Source organism: Drosophila guanche, unplaced genomic scaffold (assembly GCF_900245975.1).
Source record: "Drosophila guanche unplaced genomic scaffold, DGUA_6, whole genome shotgun sequence".
In the NCBI taxonomy this organism is placed as follows: domain Eukaryota; kingdom Metazoa; phylum Arthropoda; class Insecta; order Diptera; family Drosophilidae; genus Drosophila; species Drosophila guanche.
This window is the reverse complement of record NW_022995754.1, coordinates 3,624,864-3,643,791: the sequence shown is the minus strand read 5'-3', so window position 1 is coordinate 3,643,791 and position 18,928 is coordinate 3,624,864. Positions and strand designations below refer to the sequence as shown.

Below are 18,928 nucleotides of genomic sequence, written 5' to 3'. Positions count from 1 at the left end.
TCATTCGTAGAATTTGAAGCGGCAGTGTGGCAGTGGCTGTGGCAGTGGCAAACGTTTCGCCGAAATCGATTCTGGTCTCTGGTGGGCCATAACCATCCAAATTGTGCCTAAGTAGTGGGGATTTCTTTTGCACTGCTGCTGCTGCTGCTGCTGCTGCTGCTGTGTGGCCCACACGTTCCTCTGCCACACACACACACACACATACGTTATCGATTAGGAATACTTCTTCCTCCTCCGCTCTTTCTTTTTGTATTATTTTGAATTTCGTTTTTTGGGCCACCCCAACCCCTGGCGTTACGCTTTAAAATGCTTCCGGACCTCTCGCTTCCACTTTTAGGTTTTTTTTTGTTTTGCTTTCCATTCGCAAAAGTCCATTTGTGCCAACCCTTGGCAGTACGAGCCCTGTGCTGAGGCCGAGCCTGGCAACCCTGTGCTGCTGCTGCTGCCTGATGCGGTTGGTCACGTACAAGATTTTCTCGTTTATTACATTTCCCTTTAGGTTTATTGCTTCTTAGTGTCGTGTGGAGGAGGTGAAGCTCTACAACGCGCTCGAATAGAAAGAAGCAAAAAAATGACTTGGCCAAGTCTTAAGGTTTTGCCACTGACAGGCGGCAGGCAGGCCCTCCGCTCGAATCATCATCGACCTGGGTTCGTCATGCCCACCAAACCCATGCCCCATGGCCCAAAAAATAAACTGAGACCCAAAACCATTCTCCCTCCTCACTTTCTGACTTTCTGACATGTGCAGTTTGCGTATATTATTTTTCTCCCTGTCCTACTGCGAATTTTTCACGCTTTTCAAACTTGGACAAACGTTCAACATTTCATTTGCCTACGGGCCGGGGTCGACTCTCCTTTATCTTGTAGTTTATGGTCAGGCAAGTAGCTGGCTAAGTATCCTACTCCTCCTGCCAACAAAAACTCTATGATATATGGACTGTGGAAGGCTCACACAAAAGCCTGACATGACATCTTCATCTTAGTCTCTATTTCGTACTCGTTTCTCGTAAAATTGAAATTACCGGAAGTTATTATATCTTCCATATATTAAGTTCCATTGTCTACAGCAATGGCCCTGCCCGGTCCCTGCCCCCCTCTATTGTCCAGTGTATATCTCCAGTCGTGCATCCTGGACAACGTTTAACTTTAATTTTGTGCTTTTTCCGCTTCGGCTCATTCTTATTGTGTGGCCATGTCCTGTTTTGTCCGGTTTTGTGGCTTTGTCTTCACATTTTTGGTCACTCAGCGGGCAAATTTGTAGCAGCGGGAGACGAGTCAGTGTTGCAAAGGTCCTCAAAAATAACTGTAAAATGTGTCCATTGGTATTTTGAAGTAATTTAACGATGTTGCCAGTGGTTTAGAGGGATTCTTTTGTAACTATTTCGGCTTGCTTTATGCCTATCCCAAGTGGATTTCTGTAATCTTACACCACCACCCACCAGTGTTGGCTAAACCCGTAGTGTGTGCTGCCAAACCTGCTCAAACAATTTGATATTCATGTCTTAACTTGACGGCAATGCAAAGTGGGCTAAACATGGCCTGACTCTATCGTATCTATATGTATTTCTATGCATATATTCATGGTCACTGCCACAGACAAAATCAAGGTGACGTCGAGGGGGGGAAAAAAGGAGTACAAAAAGGATAACACAGCCATGCCAACTGGCAACTGGCAAGGAGAGGAGTCCGTGCCTGCCCCGAGACCGGCCAGCGACCTTTCCACACATGCAGAATATTAAAATCCATCTTTGAAATGCAAGCAACGTTTCGGCGGGAGCCCCGTCGTCGACGTCATCATCGTACAACGTACGGCAGCAGCAGCTGCTGTCTCGCTCGTGCACGCCATTTGGAATTTCGGTCAGGTTGGCAGTCCCCAGCCAACGAGCGAGAGAGATAGCGAGTGAGAGAAAGAGAGCGAGCAGCACACCAAAGAGTTGAATGGAGGACAATGTGTCGTGCGGCTGTTTCCGTATGCAAAGGATGTTGCGCCAACAGCCAACAAAGTTTCGCCTTTAGCCTGGAAAACTCTGACGGGGACCGGCCCAAGTGAAAGTGAAAATTTGTTGAGGCCCGAACCCACCACCACCCACCAGGGTGGTCCCGAAAACCCACCACGGAGCAAGGACAGTGGCCAAATGGCAAACAAATGGCCCAGACAGACGCGGACTTGAACTCATTTTTAGTTGCAATTGCATTTTCGGTTGGAATTCGGGAAGTGACCGGCGGCGCGCCAGGGGGCACATGCCACCCCAATGGCGGAGAGACTGGAGACTGGGAGACTGGGAGACTGCCACTGAGAGCAAATTTGTTATGCAAATGGATCCAAGCGATTTAATTATCGCGCTAGACAACTGAAATATCGCCACATGAAACATAAACTGAAGCGCATTTAATTAGCGTTAATTGCTGCAATCTCTTCTCCATCGTCTAGGCGATGACTACAACTACAGGAACCACAACGAGACTGCAACTGCAACAGCGACTACAAAGTCGACGACGACATCGACAAGATTCTCTTCTCTAGTGATTCTATCTGAATGTTTAGTGTTGTTGCTGTTCCCCCCACCCCCCGGAGAAGCGCAGCGACGGGGCGGCAGCGACAAAATTGTTGCCCGCCGGCCAAAACTTGTTTGCCATAATTTACTTTGGCTTTCTGCAAAGGCAGCTCCTAGCAGTCGGAACCCAACAACGTTTGTCTCTTCTGGCATGTACGAGTATTCCTTTGGCGAATTTCGATCAATTTCGTTTGCGTTTGGCCATTTGTTAATCAAATGGCCTACAACGTTGTTGCAGGCTGCCTGGCTGCTGCTCCTGTCTGCTGTCGTTCTTTCTCTACTTCATTTCGCTTTTCAAATTGCCTGACAAAAGCCTGCCTCCGGGAATGCTGCAGCAGCCAGCAATCGTGTCTCCACAGCTCCTTGGGCAGGTTATTCCTGTGGTCTTGCTTGACAGGAAGTGGCACATTTAGCAGAAAGCTTCCTGAGCGTGCAAATTAAAGCGAAATATTTGTGGAGCCACCAAGCGATCATCTATAAAATCAATTGACAAATGCCCAAACAAGACATCCACACAGCCCAAGCATTCTTATGCCACAGGTTTCCGTATTTTCTGTGGCAAACAAACCCGAGAGAGACTACTGCCAACATTCGACGACTGCCGGCAACTGCCAGCACAAAAAGTGCCCGGGCCAAACAGCCTAAAAAAATCAGCATAAGAATCAAACGAAAAGGAATAATAATTTATTATAATTTTGCTCCACTGCTGTTGCTGAGTTGCTCGAGTTGCAGCAACAGTGTGCCTGCTGAGTGCTGCCTGGTGCCGCCTCTCGTGTGGCATTATTATGTTACGTTGAACTTGAACTTGAACAATTAACTTTAAGTGAAATTTCGTACGCGAGCAGAAATTGTAAAGGGAATAATACTGCTGGAACTGGCAGTGCCATTGCCACTGTAACAGTCTCTCGGGGGCCGCCACTGCTGTCTCTCTTCCGTCTCCCGTCTCCCGTCTTCCGTCTCCCGAAGAATGCTGTAGAGAGGGAGGAGTGTAGGGGGCTTTGGCGACTGCGCTTTACAAACGCGTACGTAATACGCATAATTGAATTAATTTGTATAAATGAATAGTTTAAGTGGCTCTGGCCAGTCGACTCGCTCTCTCGGCTCTCTCGCTCTCTGCTGCCCCACTGTGTGGCAGTGTGTGTCAGTCTGTGTGTGTGGAGCGCATTTAAATTTTTACCCATTTTCCAAACACAACGCGGACGGGGACGCCTCGCTCTTCGCCTCTGCCAACTGAAATTTGAATTTCAATTTCATTTGCCGCGTTGTAGTTAAATTATGCTGAAACGGAGCAGCGGCAGTAGTACCTAGTATCTGTGGCTGAAGCTACTCTACCGCTACTGACCCAGACAGCGAGCAGACACAAAATTAATAATTTGCCATGCGAGTGAAAGAGAGAGCGGTGTACATGGCGTATAATTAACGTGCATGTGCCTCGGCCGCTGCGGATATTATGCTAGTGACGTCACAGACGTGCCTACAAGGCCTTGACATCCACACACAGAATATGCAAAACACACACACACACACACACACACACACACACGTACTCTTGAAGTATCATTTAAAATTCTAATTTTTACTCAAGATAAATGATAAAATAAAACAAAGCTTAAGAGCTGCAAGCGCTGATTAAATGGCGCTTAAAATCAACGTTTTACTTTACGTTTGGGTCAATTTGAATACTTTGAATGGTGTGTGTGTGTGTTGTGTGTCGGTGTTAGTCAGTGTGTGACTTGCTGTTTCTGAATAATCATTGCAGGTTTGTTGACCCCCGGGCACCGGGCAATTGTGCCCGCTGACAAATGATTTTTTTTTTTTTTTTTCGCTAGCTGCTGCTGGAAGTCAGGGGGCAAATAATTTGAATAGCGATCTTGATGCTTGAGTTGAGTTTCAATTGATTTTGGATATTAAAGAGAAATATGAGAGGAGGCATGGGGGGAGGTGCTAAGAGCATGCATTCCCTCAGCTTTCCCCCATTTTCCTCTACCACTTCCCACAGTGATCACAATCTCAAGCAGCAACTCCACAATTTATATGAATTTTCCACCGCTTTCCACCAATTTAATTCAATTTCCCTTGAACGGCCAAAGCACACAAAAAAAACTGAAGAATTTATTACGAGAAATATTTTGACAGCCACTAAGCTTAAAAAGCAGCAGCATGGCAACTAATCAAGTGTCTCCGTCTCCGTCTCCGTGTGGTGTGTGTGCGGCTCAGTGGCTGGGCTGGGCTGGGCTGGGCCATGGGCAGCAGCCGTTCATCAAATCCATCGGCCACACGTCGCCGCAGGACTCTGTTTTCTTTTTTTGTTGGCGCGCTAAGCTAATCAAATAAAAATGCTGCCCCACGAGGCAACTACCGCCGGGCAGACACAATGCGGCAATTTAATGCTGCATCATGTGCCCTGAAGGGTGCACCTTCAGCCAACGATTCAGGCGGCATTAGAGCTCGCTGCAAATCAAAACACACGTGGCCGCAATTGTGGCGCGTAACACGTGCAACAGTCGCGAACAGAGTCTCTACCCCTCTCTCTGTCTCTCTGTGTCTTTAAATGCCACTCGGCAAAGTTGCAAGTCAAAAGCGCACTTGAGGAGTGAGCGGGAAGGCAGGCGAGAGGGTAAACTTTAAAATATATTTTTTGTATATGAATTGCGACCCATATAGCACGCTTCTATGCACAAGACAGTGGGGATTCCTCAGAGGAAACTGGGTGCTTCCTTTTGTGTTCTGTAACTCTTTTTTGCTGCCAGCTGTGTGTTTGTTCGTCAGCCAGCGGTCCTCACTGTATCCAATATAAATTACCCAAACCCGATAGCAGTCACAGGCAAGGAAGGACTTTCCTCATCACTTGCCCAATAAGGGGGTGTCGCGTAAATTGAATGAATGAATTGCCCGAAACGAGAGGAGCCCCCTGCCCTGCCCATTGGAGTTTCTTTCTTTTTGGTGGTGGGTGGCTGGCTGGGTGGCACGACTGTGGTCGTTTATTTACACAAAAGCTTAAGCTAAACCTTAAAAAAATAACTGTTACTGTTATTCTTACAAAAAAAGAAGTAGAGGAAGGAACGAGCAAAGTCCTAGCGATTCGTATCCTTGTGGGGTTGTGCTCTCCTCTCCATAGAGTTGAGGGGTGAAAGATACTTTTTTTGGGTGGTGGGGAAGGAACCGAACTTAAGTCAAGTTCTGGCAGTAAATTGCGTCACGTTTCAGCACGCTCTACTACAAGTGTGTGTGTGTGTGTGAGTGCAGTGTAGTGGTGTGTGTTTGTGTGTGTGTGTGTGTTAGCCTCTTCGCTCTTTCGTACGTGTGCGTTTTGCACGCATTGATTTATCATGATCAACTGCGCGCAGCCCCCCAATGGCACACCCCGTTCGGTATTCGCTTTTTGCTCTCCCAAGGATGCCCATACAACTTTAAGTTTAAACTGCTTTTTTGGCATCTAAGAACCCAAATGGCAACCCTCCTTCGTTAGCCTAAATTTCAGCAGAGCAAGAAAACATAAGAGCAGAAGGAAATCAATACAACTGCAGTGCTCCTTGGGACACCACACACGCTCCACACTCCACACTCTGCCCCCAAATGATGAACGGACGCCTGGCTCATCAGCTAAAGCAATAGCCCACGGTCAAAATTGACTTACACTCGGATGTTCCAGATCCCTCACTCTCTCACTCTGTGGTCTCTCGCTGCCTCGTTACAGCTGCCTTCGGGGCAGACACACTGTGCAAACTCCACAATGTTGTCTGCCTGCTGCTCCATGCTTCACTTGCTCCATTCACCAGGGCCTACAACTCTGCCACTGACTTAGCCTCAGCCTCAAACTCCTTTAGCTGCCCTCAGACTCTTGACGACTACGTGATCTTATTTTGCGCTACGTTTTTCCCCTTTTGCGTGCAACCATTTCATGCCAAATTTTTTGCCTCAATTTTTGTGTTCTCTACCGATTCATTCATTGGGCACTGTCTTTTATCCTTACGCCTGTCGTGAATTAAAAGGATTTCAAGTCGTTATGCGCTTCGCTCTGCTCTCTGGCCAAAAAGATAGTCGAATGTTTTTCCAACTTGCGGTTTACCCTTTGCAGCGACACCGACACCCTCATCACATCACTTTCGGCTTTCGGGTTGCTTCGTTGTGTGTGTTGTTTCTGTGGCTTATTACTTTTCAATATTGTCCTTGCGGATTACTGTGACATGTGTGTGCCTCAAGGAGGAGGGAGCGGAGCGGAGACACAGGCCACAGGGCAAGCAGGTTGCGGGTTTTTTTCACTCTTCCAGCTGGAAACTATCTTTGAAGTTTCTTACACAAAAAAATCAGCCTTCACTGCAGTTTTTTGGGTGCCCATTTGCAAGTGTGAATATGAATAAATTCGTAAATAAATTGCAGCTTTAAGCAGCTCCCTTTGCTGCCTCTTATTTTCCTTGTGCTCAATCAGAGGGCCACACAAACAGCGAGAGAGAGAGAGAGAGAGAGAAGGCGGCACAAATATTATCCTTTCAAGTTGATTTGATCACGTACGCAAAAGGGAATTCCGGGACGCACAGCAGCCAGCAGCACACAGTACAAAATATGAGCCTCGACGACTCCAATCGGATTCTGGCCGACGAAGAAGAGGCTTTCAGGCAAATCAAAAACAGCAACAAAGGACGACGACTTCAATGGTGCTTCATGGCGTGCGCGGGCTCTTTTTTCCGTGGAGTATTTTCCACAGCCTAAAGGGACGCACTCTGCCACTTAAACATTAATAGAGCAGCGCCAGAAGCCAGAAGCGATGGAGGAGGAGAACGCACGATATGCGTAATAAATGTCGAGCGCAAACATCCTCGAGTGGCACACAGGCCAGAGAACTGCTAACCAAATCCTAAAATATTAAAGCCAGAAAAGCGCAATAAGCGAAATTAAAACAATTGTGTGCCAGAAGTCTCTCCCAGTGGGTCTGAGCTTCCTCGTTTAACTGCCAAAAGAAATATGGCACTTGGAAGGCCTCTCTCTCTCTCTGTCTCTGCGCCTTAGCCTTGGCTTTAGTCCTTGCCTAGTCCTCGTCTTGGTAGTCAATTTATGCCTCGTCGAAGAAATTCCACCGACTAAGCCCACCAAAAAAAACAAACGCCGTCAATTCATTACCCCAAAAGCCGCGTTCGACTTCATTTAACCCCAAAGTCAAGGCTCGAGAGTCTCTTCAGGAAAAAGGGAAAGGGAAAGGGAAAAGGAAAAGGGTTGTGCCTGCCCCTTCACAAAATGTCTTCATTACAAAACGAGAGCATGTGTTCGCGGCTTCGTGTCCTGCCAGCCATTGGTCACGCAACTGTTAAATTAACAATGCTCGTCGTCGGCGGCAGCTTTCCCTTTTCAGCCAAGAGTGAGAGTAGTCATAAAAATTGCGTTTATTGATGCTGCCAAATGGTCGCGAAATGAAAACTCTTTTGTCTAGCTGCTAGCTGCGAACCGTACTACAATGTGGAATGAAAGTGAAAATCCTTGAGAGTCTTAGCAGCATCTGAGATTTCTTTTAATGTGCAAATGAAATTTGTAAAGCCCCCGTGAAGCTTAAGTATGGAGTCTCCAGGTGCTGTCTGTCTGTTTGGGTTTTCTAGAGAGTGTGGGCGTGAAATTTTGGAAGTGAAAAGATGGTAAAAGTTATGGAAAGATTTTAGGAATTGCATGTCTCAAATATATAGTCTTATGCGGTATTCAAAGTGTACGTTTTAAGCCTCTACAAGCACTACAAGAATACAAAACGAAGCTTAGGGCTTTTCGTCTAAGAAAACTTGTAAAATAAACCTATTTTTGCCATGTTAGGGATGAAGAGTGCTGTGACACTATCCTTAGAAAAAGCTAGCCAGAAATTACATTTTCGTAGAGAAAGGGAACACATTTTACATTCTGAAATAAAGATACATGCAGCCTGCATATCTTTCTAGACTGTCTCCAAAATAGTGTCTAAATTTATTTAATTAAATAAACGCCAGATGATCCCTGCTGAAATACAATCCAGTACAAAAGACAGCTACTTTCTACCGATTGCAGCATCACGTCACATTCCACTTGCTGCAACCCATTCCCCACCGTAATCGGGTATAGAAATTCTACAACTTTTAATTACAAATGCGCACGTGTTCCATCATCTTGGCCAACCACTTGGCTTGGCTCACTTCTTGGCTGCCACATTCTCGCTCTCTCTCGGCGGACCACATATCTACTATCTCCATTGGACAATCTCCTAGCTCTTTGCAGCTGCAGCTCGCATCTGAAGCTCGACTCGGCTGACAAGAAACTGTCAAAAAAAATGCACCGCCAAGTGGTCGGGCCAATCATTTATGTGGTTTTGGCATCGTATCTATCAATTCGCATAATTAGACTCACTTTGGGATCACTGAAAATTGTCATTGACAGGTAAATGACAAACGCTTTTGATTGCTCGATTAAATCGCGGCAATTGTTAATTGCAATTTGTGGTTGCTACACACAACAACACACAACAACACACAAACACACACACATGTCTCGCATAGCTCTGTGATGTGTGTTTGTGCGTGCTTGTTGTTGGTTTCGGGAGAACATTCTAAAGTTTAAACGGGCTGCTCCCCTCTGCCTCGCTCTCTCTCTCTCTCTCTCTCTCTCTCTCTCTCTCTCTCTCTGTGCCAGGTGCCACCTTGGTTTTATTGATTTCTGCGGCTGGCTTTTATGAGTTTCGTTTGGCTGCTTGGCTGATTCCTTCTCGAAAACCCACAAACCTAACCCCAATCGTGCTGCTCCTGCTCCTGCTCCTGCCTCACTACACCCTCAAGGCGCATGCAATTAAGCGCACATGTGTGTGCGTGTGTTTTTGTGGGTGTGTGTGTGTGTGTTGTAGGGTATGTGGCAGGCACCTGTGTTGCTTGAATGGGTGTGGGGGGGGGGGGGGCGGCTTGTGGTTGTGTCCATGTAAAATTTTACAACTTTCGTAGCCGCGCAGCACCGTTGACGCCTCATCGACTCGTGTGGAGGATTCGCGTTTGCCAGCTTGCGCCTTGTTCTTTGAGATTTTCCATTGTAATACACTTTGCACGGGAAGCGTATGTGGATTTTGAATGATCTGCAGATTGGGAGATGCTTCAAAGACTCCTCAAACAGGAATCCCCTAATTCCCATATCTTTCAAGCCAACAATCGCTCTCCAAGGGTGTCCATATATTCGTACCCCTTTTGCTGCCCCTTCTCTTGTACTCTTTTATTTTCAGTTTCGTTTTAGGTTTTGTTTTTTGGCGTGTCACATGCATTTGGGTCGACTTGAGCGTTACTTTATGAGGCATAAGAGGCACAAGGGGCCACTAGGGGCACCCATGCCCCAGTGCTCCTTCTGCTAGTGGTGCCTGCGCCTGTTCTTGTGGCTGTCGTTCGGAAAATGACGCTCTGCGAAGGAGTATATGTGCACATTGTACACGCTTTTCTGTGGTTTTGTCAAGTGGCGGTGGATGGGTGGAGGATGCCTCTTGTTGTTGTTTTTATTTTTTGGCAATTAAATGCATGCGGCGAATGGCGACGATGGCGAGGACGATGATGGCTCGTGCCTGGTCGGATGTTACGTTGCATGCCGCATACTAAGTGTCATTATTAGCCCCACGTTCGTTCCTCTTACTTTTTTTTCATCACTGCTGCTGCCTCTGCTGCTGCCTCTGCTGCTGCTGTGTTATGTTTTGGCTGTGCCACAAAAAAGGGCCCGCAGACAAGAGGACTGTCATTATTGAGACCAGAATACCCCAAACCCGCAGACCAGACATCACCCACAACCCAAACCCACACACACACAAACACAAATGTTGCAATTACGACGGTCAATGTGGCAAGGTAAAAAGCGAACAGGATGAAGAAAATTTGCCTACAGGATAATCCAATTTAAAGTGTTTAAATCAAATTTTTAAACATCACAACGACATCACATCTCATTGTTGTCTCTCGTCCCTCTAATGCTCTTTCCTCGATTGCTGTTGGTGGTGCTGCGGTGGTTGCTGTCGAAATTTTTGAATTATGTTTTAATAAATGTGGTGCCGTGCCGTGCCGTGTCCTGGTGGTTGCTGATGCTGCCGCTGCTGCTGATTCTCGTTTTGTTGTACCTACGCGCCACTAAACCATGAAATGCAATCAAATTTGCGGTCGTCAAATGGCAAATATTGCGTATACCCCACACCACCCATCCACTTCCACACAATGCCAGGCCCGCACCCCCGCAGGACACTTTAAAGCGTGGAAAGTTGGAGTGGTGGAATGGCAGAAGCCTGGCCTGTCAGCTCGAGCTGGCAAACTGACGTTCAATGACAGCTACAGCTTCGGGCTCTGTCAGTTCTCGACCTCAGAAACAACTGGCCCTGCAACTCGCCCTCGCAACAACTCAATTTTGAATTTTTCAGCTTCGGTTTTTTCGAAGTTTTTTGGGCATGCTGGAAGGATATGCTGGATTTGGCAATAAATGAAGAGTGATCCAAGCCTGTGGATCATAGAAGAATTCATTGATTAGGATCAAGTTCTTCGAGAGAAAGTGTCCTTAAAATTATTCTCTAATGAAGTACATCTACAATTCCTTAAAGCCTAGTAATTAAAAGCCAAGCGAAATTTATATTTAATCAAAACTCAAAGTAGAAAGCTTTTAAAAATGATCCTCATCTATTTTTCCTTTTTTTCCTTTGATAAAGTACCTAAAAAATTATTTTCCCACACAACAAAAGCAACCCCAACCTCTCAGCGCTTCCACTAAAGGGCATCAAATATTCCATAAATCTCTAAAATTCTCCTCAAAGCTGAAGATTTGAACAGGCCACAGGCAGGACCTCCTCACGCAGCCTGTCGACTGCGGCTGTGTCTGCTGTCGGCGATGGCGTCGCGAGTTAATGAAAAGGATACACATGTCAACTTCAATTTCTGTTTAGTTTTACGCTTTTGGATGCTGTATTTTTGGTCCATTGAGGTGTGTGTGGTGTGTGTGGTGTGTGTTTGCCGCAACAAGGGTTGCTCAAATTAGTTACTTCCTGCCACTGCCACAAGCTATGCCCAGAGGGTTGACTCGCTTTTGGATTGGATTTTATATTTCTATCGTAGGTGTTGCCCCGTGCAATCTGTTACATTTTTGATTCCATGCCAGACACTCAAAGCTCATTGTCGTCATTGTTGGGCGCTCACAAATATTTGCACTTGGGCCCCGAGACGCTAATTCGCCCACAATTTATCCACAATTGTTTTGTGGATTGAATGAATGAATGTATGAATGAATATTTGCCTGTTTGGCGAGCAGTTTAATGCACAATCAATGTTTGATCAGAGGAAGCTGGAAGCTTTCGTTTAATTAGCCAACTGCGTGTTTGATTTGGTTTTCGATTGATTGAGTGGGCTGCTCTGGCTGCTGGGGTGGGGGTTGGTGTTTTCCAGGGTCAACTACTTGACTGAGAATGCATTCCGAGAAACGGAAAAAACTATCTACAAAGGCAATCAATTAATAATGCCATCGACATATTGCGATTTAGTCGCTTATGGAATGGTTTTACGATCACTTCAAAGTGGGTGTGAATATAAAAGTTGGATAAAGTAAATACAAAACTTTAATTTATATATCCATCAAAGTAGCACTTACTCTCCACTCTGTGAACCGATCTCCATGGATTATTTTTATTAAACATTGCATTTAAATTTCCATTGAAAGTTAGAACTTGTTTTCACACACAGCTTTGATCCCCCAAAGCCGTTGAATAACAATGCAAAAATGATTTATTATGTGATTAAACAGGAAGATATTTTACGTTATTTTTATTTTTTTTTTGTTTGCAGCGTGACTTGGAAACATGTTTTAGTTAGACACTACGGGTTCCCTCACGCTTTTGTTAATTGTTTTGCTGCGGCTTTTATTCTTAAATTTGAAATTATAGAACTGCATTTATAAGTTACATTAATTAGCTATAAATAACATGAGAATTTACAGCCACTGGGGGGAGGAGGAGGCGTTGTAACAGGTTTTTGCGTGCCTCTCCCATGAGAGATGCATTTGTATAAATAATATATAACCTGCTATAAATCAATGTGAGTTTCTGTTCTGTGTGTGTGGGCGTGGGCATTGATAAGTTTTATCGCACGGGCGCGTTCGGTAATTAAGACCTCCCTGCCCCACACAAAACCCCCAACAAAACTAACATTAATCTAGTACGAAGCTGAAACCGAGTCCTAGTTTCTGGCCAAATCCATAATCGGAGGGGGTATATCCGTATCCGCATCCGTATCTCATGCTCATTAGGCACAGCCTGTGCCTCGGTCTGTGCCCATTCCCCATGGCCACTACCCAGCCACTTGACTGCCGTTGACCGCCAAGGCGAAAGTTCAAAATAATTAATGACCTTTTTGCCTGGCCAAAACTTAATGAAAGACGTAATTTTTCCTGCCCCACCCACCCAAACATATATTTTTGTGGGCTCTGTTTAGCCTTGATTTATTTATGGTCAGCAGGCTGATTAGCCAGAGATTTGACCACTCAATGCGGAGTCATTCCGTAGGAGATTGAGTGGCACTCGAGTGGGGTTGGGGCTGAGCCAAACGTCTTGTCTAATTTACACAGCTTGAGAGCAGGCGCAGGGCCAGCTACAAGTGGTTTGAGAAGCCATAAAATAAACCAAACCAAACGAATTTCATTCACGCTAATTGCCAATCCTTTAATGTGCTTTTTGGGCGCAGATTTGCGGTTCATGAAGTGCATTTTTGGAACATTTTGTGGAGGCAAAATTTGAAACATTTTGTGGCACTTTCTTTGGTGTTTTGAAACCCCAATGTCTGGCTGTTGGCTCTGTGTAATGGAATGTTTATCGCTTAATTGTCGCAGCAACTGTTTGATGGAAGAAACAACAACAACAACCTCAGAGGCACCAATGTCACGTTCAAAGTCAAATGTTTAGCGTTTGGCTACATTTTGCAAAGGAAGCGTGTAAAGCGTTTAAAATATTTTCTCATTAGACAACTTCGAGTATCAGACGGTTTATTTTATTTTTGTTATTTTTTGTACAAGTTTATAATATGAAAATGTCAAACGGCGACATAGCCCCCCATAGCCGTAGGAGCAGCAGCAGCAACAGCAACAACAACAATTTGACCTTCATTTCTCGCAACTGCAACTGCACTTACAACAACTGCAGCAGAAACAATAACTACAACAACAACAACAAGAGCAACAACTGCAACAAGAATTAAAGATTTACGTTGGGAGAGGCGAAGCTTGGGATACTCTTTATTTAAACTAGAAAGTTTCCTTCTCTTATAAACTCTTGGATAAATTACTCAAATTTTGATCAATATTTGGTTGATTTCCTTAATGGTAACTAGGCAATAATAATTAAGAAGATTTTCCTATTAAGTTGTCCAATTTCAATGACATTTTCCCTAGAAGTTAAAAGTCTGAACATGAACCTGCATCAAAATGGGCTTCTAAGCGAAGTTCTACACAGAGAAGGCTTTAATTTTTACAAAAATACAAAAATTGTAATCTTTACAGGCCAAAGTTCTTCTCTATCTGCGTGGAAAACTGCCAATAATAATCGCAACACTCTTCCAACAGAGTATAAAGCAACCCACGGGCAGCCTGCTCAGTTGGATGTTTTATCTGAATGGCTGCTGTCCGCGAGACCAGCTCTGTGGGCCAGCAGGCGCATGTGGCGGCGGCGGGGGGGGACAAGGCTTGACAGCAACATTGAATTGCAGTTGTTGCTGCTGCTGGAGAGCTGAAGCTGAAGCTGGGAGCTGTCTGCTTACGTAAGTCGGCAGGCAGCAGGGCGCTACAGGCCCGCTCTGCGCTGTAGACTTCTACGTCTGTCTGCCTGTCTGCCTGTCTGCCCCTTGCCTGTTAAGCAACATTCACACACACACATATGTATAAGTATGTGCCAACTATCGACAGTTATCGCCATAAATTTGGACACTCATCGCATTGGCAAATGCAAAAAAGTGTCGTCAGCAGGGTACGCGTCAGCGAAATGGACAAATTGTCGTGTCTATTGAAGGAGCTGTAGAGCTTAACCCCCCCGAACAGGGGGTTGCCCACCACAATTGGAGATGGCCAAAGTTTCATGGAAGTATCGGGAGGAGGAGCCGTGGAGGAGTTCCCTTAGTTTTTGATTGAAATGAAAGTAATTTTGTGCTCAAAGGAAAGGAGTCTGTAATCATAACCTTCCTTTAGCTATCGAAAAATGGGATTTTAAACCATAATTTTGGATATATTTTGAAGTGCTTTAAAAAGTACTTTCTTTTTAGAAATTTTCAGATCTTAGTTCTCATTTCAAATACTCTCTTTTTGGAACCTTTAAGCGATGAGTCCCGGACTCCTGAACCAAAGATACAATTTAATTTTTCTTACCATCCCTTTTTGCTCACATTTCACAACAATGGCCCAAGGACTCTGCCCGCTGGACCCATCTCTAGTTCCTTTTCACTTTGTTGCGTTTCATCATTGCCATTTATTTTGGCAATTTTTTTCTTGCTGCTCTTTTGGCAAATCCTTTCAATGTTTGCGCTGTCACGCAGCAAATATATTCACGGGCAGCGCGACACCCACACAGCCACTGCCACACGCCGTGGCGCTCCCAAACCTTTGGCTGGCCGAAACTTAAGCTAAGTAAATATTTTTAAGGCATATTAAAAATAAATCATCAAATATTTGAAAGCAGCAAACACTTTGATTTGGCAAGGCATCAAATATCAATCCCCAGCCCCAGCAATTCATCCTTCAGCGAGTCTCGGTCCACCCTTCCTGGCTGTCCTTGTGCCTGGCCCTGTCCCTGTCCCTGTCCCTGTCCCTGTCGCGTGTTCTAAGCAAACAAAATCCAAGAGTATGAGAAGAACTTTTGACGTTGGTAAATTAGAAAACAGTGCAACAATTATTTCCATTCCAAACTTCAAAACGCGACGCAAACTAAGAGGGAGAGGGAGAGCCGTTTGCCCCGTCTCCAGGCTGACTCCATGCCGTCATCCTCCGCCCACTCTATCTGCCAATCAGCTAAAGTTATGGTGAAAGTGGAGGGCAGGAGGCAGCAGATACTCTACTCATAGAGAGAGGGTAGAGACGACTCTATGCCCGCGAGCCTCAATTTTGAGGCAGCCCCTCGTCAGTCGGCAGTCGGCAGTCGCCAGCCAGCGCCTCCTGCCCGTGCTCCCCATCAACAACTAACGCAATCATCGACTCTGCTGGCAGAGTCTAAAAGCAACCACCAACCAAACGACAAGCGACAAATGCCTCATCAACTCTCCACCAGACAAGGAGGACAACGACGTTGAGGACGAGGCTGAGGGAGGACAGCGACGACGCCATTGCTGGGCTTTGAGTCAGCATCTCTCCTTCTACCATCCTTATCCTTCACATCCACATCAGAAAACCCAAAAGTGTCAATCCAATTACCTGTTCGAGCGCTGGAATCTTTTGCGACATGTTTCATAACTGTGGCAGCGTAGAAAGACTTTCATTTTTTTGGGGGGGGTTGGGTTGTGGGTGGGCGGCACACGACAAAAACAGTCCAGGGCTGGATGATTCAATCAGAAAGGAGCGCAAAAGCACGGTAGAGCCATGTGTGGGAAGTTGCCCGAAATAAACCTCTTAAGGAATTATCGCAGCAAGGCTAGAAATTTGAATTTGTGGCTTTCCAGATCAATCATTTCGATATAGAAAATGTTCTTCAAATACTTTGTCACAGCCCTGGCCAAAAGCAAACCCAAAGCCACAAGCATCATGCTTCGTTGGCCAAGCATAGAAGAGGACACGCAAAAGGGGCATGCCACACACTGTTGCCAATGGCGTTTATCAATTTGCCAGCTAAGAGACGCAAACAGAGCGAGATGCAAAGAGAGAGAGAGAGCCAGAGCAGCCCACCCACAAAGTGTAGTATCCCTAGGACCCGAACCCCCAACTGCGTATTCAGAGCCCATTCAGAGTCCCCCACTCATTAACACGTGTTTACCCAGCCAGTCCTTTGCGATCGACGCCAATAACAACCGATAACTGCGTGATCATGGAGGGGCCATAGTCTCGGACCATCCTTGGGTTCATTCACCAAAACCATTCGAAGTATTATTATTTTCATTGTTAATATTTGTTACACGCCTTTTGTCTCGGGGGCTTCTTCGAGGCATCTCTCAAGTGCCTCGAGGCAGCGAGCCAGCGCTTTGATTGCTGAATGATGACTCAATGTACCGGCTCCCGATCTGCCCGTTTCGAGTAGAGGATCCCTGCTGATGGCAGAGCATTGGAAAGTGCTTATTTAATGACTGGACGGTAAGACGACGACGACGACGAGTCGAGACACACATGAGACACTTCTGGCTGCCGTTTGCTCTTCTTCTGCGTGTTATTCTTGGTCGTTGTTTGAGCTGTTTGCCCAGCCACTACAACAGAGCACCAAAAACCTGGAGCCACACAGAGTCAGGGATTGGAACTGGTACTGGGGGTACTGCGACTGTGCGATGAAGTGGCGCAGACAATTCCCGGCTCCAAGACTCAAGTGCAGCAAGATGACCAAGTTAATTTCGACGACGACGACGACGACGACGAGTTCTCTTTGGTTATCAATGAGAATGTGGCTGTTGGTTGTGGTTGTGGTTGCTTGTGGCTGCTGCTGTTGATGGGTTCTTTCTCTGTGCAGCTTGTAGTCCGTAGTCCCCCCCCTCTAATTGATATGGCTAAATGGCCGTCTATGTTGCAGGTTGCAAGCTGGCTGAGGAGGAGAGACCTAGAGACATGTTTCATGTCGCCAGCGTGTACGTGGCAATGCGTAGAATTCCATATAAAATAATTAATGAATGTCACAGCGAAATGTTTCGAAAGGAGGAAGACTCGATGAAAGGTTTGCCTGTGCCTGGCTGCCTGGCTGCTGCTGCCTGGCTGCTGCTGCCTGCTGATGATGATGAGGCCTGAGCTGGCTGCTGCTCCTCCTTCTGCCATTCTCGTATCGTTTTGTCAGCATTGCGCGCATATTTGGCGTCAATATTAAGTGAAACTGATGGATGCTTGAAGGTTTTACGGGCCAGCCTCAGTACACTCAAAGAAAACTCAACTATGGGCCACACTCTGCACAAGTTCCAGCTACAATTGTACTGATTTTTGTTGCTTTTATTAATTTTTGTTTGCTTTTCCCTTTGCTTGCAGTGCATTTTGGAGTCTGCCTTCGCTGCAGGTAGGGCCGCCTCCGTACGCAGCTCTGTAGAGAACAATTTTTTGAAGCACACTGTGGCATGCAGCAAATGACAGAGAATGAAATCGTGAAAATATTTTGCGTGTGTGTCGTATGGTTACTGTGACACTTGCACACACAAAAAGCTGAGGAGAGCTCCTTCGTCGAGTCCATCAGGTAAGTCAGAAAAACCCAGAACCCAACCCATGCAACATGCCCCTAAATGGATGCAAAAGAGGATGCAACCAGCAACAGAGAGAGGAAGAGAAAAATGCTTGACACTGGTTGTTGTTGCTGTTGTTGTCTGTGTTGTCTGCGTAGCAAATTTGTAAAATTAAACAGTCAACAGCAGCGGGAGGAAAGGGGACAAAGGCAGAACCTGCTGGGGGGTAGGAGGACACAGACTGAGACTGAGACAGAGACCGAACCATACTTCAATTAAACCAACTTCATTAAATTTCAGCTAACAAAGGCGTTGGCCAAAAAGGAGTGGGGAATGGGGTTGTGGCATGGCAAAGCTCGTCAACATCAAGGCTGTTACACGTAGAGCAGGAATGAAATTCTCGCTTAGATTGAAGCCAGCAGAGTGCTTGGAAATTGTCAGTAAATTGGCTCAAACAACAACAGCAGCAGCAGCAGCAACAACAACAAGAGCAACAAAGATGCCATCAGCAATAGCAACAATAACACAAGAGAGAGGAGTGGGGGGCCAACAACGAACAAAAGGGAAATTCTCGTGGCAACATTTTACTTCGATTTCTGGAATGTTTTGTGTTTTGTGTTTTGTCAGCAGAATTTTGCTTATGCGAAGAGCAAGATGGTTGTGTGTGTGTGTGTGTTGGCCAAGAGGTAGAACAACAATGGAAACAACATGAGGAGGAGCCATCATAGTCATAGGTGAAACATTGATTGGGGAAGGTGAAGCAGGAAGACTTTGAAGCTGGAGTTGCAGGTGGCAGGAGGCAGTAGGTTTTTCTCCACTTAAAGGTTGATCCGATAGCTCTTAGAAGGTTCTAAGACATGGGGAAGTTGAGAGTTGGAGGAGCTGCTTTTCATTTGAGTTTGATTGGTAATATATGGAAAAGATACCCTGCACTGTGCACCCATTTCTAGCCAAGAGTTCTCCCTCTTTTATGTACTCCAAGACCTCTCCCTCTCTTATGTACTCCACTTTGCCCCCTGGTCATCACCTTGTCCATTCCCTAACTATAACCATTTC

General features: G+C 45.8%; 1 long non-coding RNA gene across 1 annotated transcript in view; it reads left to right on the top strand.

The window, feature by feature from the left end:
* The first annotated feature begins 17,690 nt into the window (after window positions 1-17,690).
* LOC117589143 overlaps window positions 17,691-18,928 on the top strand; it is a 50,865-nt gene continuing 49,627 nt past the window's right edge. Inside the window, exon 1 of the long non-coding RNA XR_004574192.1 lies at window positions 17,691-17,886. This is a non-coding gene — a long non-coding RNA (uncharacterized LOC117589143). The remainder of the gene's footprint in view (window positions 17,887-18,928) is intronic.